Source organism: Belonocnema kinseyi, chromosome 3 (assembly GCF_010883055.1).
Source record: "Belonocnema kinseyi isolate 2016_QV_RU_SX_M_011 chromosome 3, B_treatae_v1, whole genome shotgun sequence".
Classification (NCBI taxonomy): Eukaryota; Metazoa; Arthropoda; class Insecta; order Hymenoptera; family Cynipidae; genus Belonocnema; species Belonocnema kinseyi.
Window position 1 is genome coordinate 144,285,775 of NC_046659.1, and position 4,102 is coordinate 144,289,876.

The following is a 4,102-nucleotide window of genomic DNA, read 5'->3' on the forward strand; positions in this document are numbered from 1 at the left end:
ATAAGGCCATTATGAGAAAAATTCGGCGAATGATTAATGAACTAAAACGAACACATTAACATTGTCAGTAAATTCTGCAAATTATTTTAAATTCTCAAATTTTCAAGAAGTTTTTTTAAATAAAAAGATTTTCAAAACTGGAAGTTGTATCTAGTTTCAAATAAATTAATGAAGAATCTTATATTTATCTGTCAAATAAGTTTGCTTATATTTATTAATATCATTTGTTTAAAATTCCATCACTGGAAAGACTATTAACAATTTAATATAATAATATAATAACACAATAATCTCTTAAAACAATGATTTAATATCATAATAATTTAATATTATAATGCAATTTTTTAACATTTCAATAATACAAGGTTTTAAGGCTTTCATCGAGAATGAAAATTTCTCCTGAAGTAATAGTACGTAATAGATAGTAATCAAAACTACTATAAATTTTCTAATTAAATAATCTTGAACGGTTTGAAGATTTATAGTTAGAAAATAAAATCCCCGCTATCATTTCCAATGCTTTTCAATGCAACAATTAAATTAAAAAATTCAGAACTTCAATACTTGTCAAAAAATGAATATCGATTTATTTACTGAAATTTCTGCTTTTAATTCTGCTAAAAAAATTAATTCTTCGGGTGAAAATTGACGAAAATCTGTATTTTTTATGATTATTATTTAAATAAACATTGAATTACGTCACCTGACAAAGTCTCATACTAAATAAGGTCTTTTTGAGTCAACGTAGGTTGATTTAGTAAAAAAACCTACATCCCTTTTTTAAAAAGTAGTCAAGTTGTGAAATTTTTTATAAAATTGTTTATTGAACAGAAATGTATTGTTCTGTGACACAGTGTCATACGGGTAGGATTCTCCCAAGCTTTGCAGATCTAATTTCGTTTAAAGAAAGAAATCTTCGGTTAATCCTTAAAAGAAATTTGTATTTTTTAAATATAATTTATTTAAACAATTAAAAATTAATATCAAGTAAAAACCAATCTTATTTATTATTTATAAATGATCAATTTTTGATTCATTTTTCTGAATAAACAGTCTTTAAAGTGTGGAATGGCTAATATATTCATTTGCCTTTTGAATTTGTTTATATGATTCAAAATTTCTTGAGACTTTATAAACTATAAATAAGTATTGTTTTTACATATATCATAAACTTGAAATGAAAAAAAAAACACAGTCCTCAAGTATTTCCAAATTTAAAGTGGCAATTTCACTCAATTATTTGTTAATATAAAAAGAAGGACATTCATTCAAATGTTTTAACCTGCTAAATATATTTTTTTACAAAGTGTTTCCACTTTTATCATAAAATGCATAAATATAGGTAGATACAAAAAATAAAGTGATTTATAAAAAAAAAGTTTAATATTCAATTTATTATAAAATAAAAAATACGTATAAAACAATTTGTCAAAAGGCTCTCGCAAATCTCTTTGTTTAGTCGTTCACTTTCATTTTTTTAGAGTTTCGTAGCCCTGGGCAGAAACTCTTATAATTCAGTTTGAGTGTACGTCCCTAAATTGTGCTTTTTTCCCAGGAGTAGAAATGAGAAGAAGGGAAGTCAGAAAAAAAAGCGTGAATGAGGGGATCGCAAGAGGGGAAAGCCATTTGAAATTAATGGAGGGGGACTAGGGAAACCGAAGAAAAATGAATGAAAGCGAGTATGGAAATGGAGAAGAATGGGAAGAAAGAGAGTAAGTGTAATGACGAGAGAGCAGTAAGGGAAATAAGAGAAAAAGAAGATTGGAGACTCAGAGAAAAAATTAAATGAGGGAAAATGACAGTATGGGAAATGAGGAGGAAGTACGGAAAGTGACAGGATATGCAGAGAGAGGAAGTGAGTGGCGAGGGTGCATGAGAAATCAGAGGAATGAGAGGATGAAAAGCACGGAAAGAAAGAGATGTAGAAGGAAATGAGTATAGGGGAATGAGGTTAAGTTAGAGTAAATTATAGAAGGGAAAGTAATGGAAACGATGAGAAATGAGGTAAGTGAAAATCGGCGTTGCGAGGGAAGTGAGGGAAAGTAGAAGAAATAATTGGAGGTGAAAAGGGGTTGTAATCAGAGTAAAAGGAGGGACAATAGTGTATTTCGTGTGAGTATTGAAGGGAAACAGGGAAAGGGGAGCTTTTTCTGGGACAGTGGAGAGAGGGAGAGGGATAGGATGAAAAAGTTCGGTTAAGAAGGGGAAGTGAAAAGGAAAGGGGAAGTGTGAGAGAAGAGAGTAAGGTAAGGGATAGGGGAGGTAAAGTCCATAATTTGGATTAACGTTGGATTAAACTAACTAAATAACGTCTTAATAGGCTACAATTTTTTGTAGACGTGCAGCGCCTGCTTTAAATAAATGTTATCCTCAAATCTGATCAAAATTGTAACCTCTAGGTTAATTTTTCTGGAGAAAATTGTATGCACGGCTCTAGTTTATAACCAATTTACACTAGAAACCTGATGTGAAGATTGGTGTCAAGCATCAAAGTTCGTAAGTAGAGGGAGCGATGGGAAGAAACTAGTAGGGGAACGAGAAACCAATGAGAAGTTAAGGGTGTGGGAGTATGGGAACCAAGAAGTAATAGAGAGAGTAAAACTAGAAGAATTTAGTGGTGGGAAGTACATAAAATAAGACAAAATTAAGGCTGAGAAGTAGAAAAAACTAGATGAGAGGAGTAGAGAAAATCAGTGAAGTGAAATTAGAGGAAGTACGGAAAGTCGAAGAAGTGAGGAGAAATTAGTAGAGGCGAATTAGGGTAATTCACGGTAAATCGAGGTAGGGGTGAGAGAAGTAAAGGGAGGGACAGTAGTGTATTGCGGTGAGTAGGGAAGGGTATGAAGACGACGAGTTACAGAAGGAAGAAGTTCTGGGAAGAAGGGGAAGTAAAGAGTAAAGTAAAGGGAATTAGAGGATAAGAGAGTACACTTCTGTATAGGCAAGGTAAAATATGGAAGGTGGGAGGGTTCAACGACATAATTAATATCCCAATAGGTTATCATTTTTTGTAGGCGCTCAGGGCCTGCTTTGCCTGTGGAGGTAAAATCATTGAAAGCTGATAAAAAAATGGATAATAATTAGTTGAAATCGAAAATAAAGAGAGCGTAAGTTTAAAAAGCTATGGAAAATTATAAAAAGGGAAGCAGAAAACCGAGGAAAAATGAAACGAGGGGTTAGGGGAATATAGACGAAATAAGGAGAGGAAAAGTAAAAGTGAAGATAAAGGGTATGTAACTGAGGGAAGATTATTGGACAGGGAGTAGGCAAAAGGAAAAAAAAATAGAAGAACTGAAAGTAGGAGAAGCGGGGGAAGTGAGGGAAAGTTGGAGTAATGTTTGGAAGTGAGAAGGGGTTGTGAGGAAAGTGAAGGGAGAGCTAGTAGTGAAGTGAGGAGAGGAGAAGTAGTGGAGAGAGATAAAAATAAGGTGAGTAAGTGAGGGGAAGTATAAGAGGGGGGAGTATGGAAGGGGTAAGTATGGGAGGTGAAAGTATGAGAGGGGGAAGTTCAACTACTTAAATAACTTCTCTATACGCTACAAAACTCCTTTTTACTTTGAATGAAAGTTCTAATCCCTTGATTAATTTATTTATAAAAAATTTGCTTACACGGCTTCAATTTACAAAAACTTTTCACCAGAAATCTGATCTGAAGATTGCCGTCGAGCATCAGTGTTTTTCCCGTGGGGGAAAAATCGTTTAAATCAGATAAAAATGGGTTCGACAGTGACAGGTATCAAATAGGTGGGCCGAAATTCGCGAAACATTTGTGCTTGACAGCTCTGTCTCCCTTCCGTCCGATCGGACAGAGTGCTTATAATTCACGTAGCGAGATATCGCCCGTTATCTCACCGTTATATTGGCGTTTCAGTCTTTTTCTGTCCATGTTTTGCCGGGGGGAAAATTTTCCAGAATTTATGGCAATCGCATCGTTTTCTCTAGCCGCGGGTCAACGCGATTAAACCTCTACGAAGCGGCTATTGGATTGAATTTGGGAAAAAAGTGGCGTTTCACTTTTTTTATAGACGAACCAGAATCTTCACATCAGAGATTAATTGATTCAATTAGACAGGATGTGTACAATTGATTCATCCACATATTA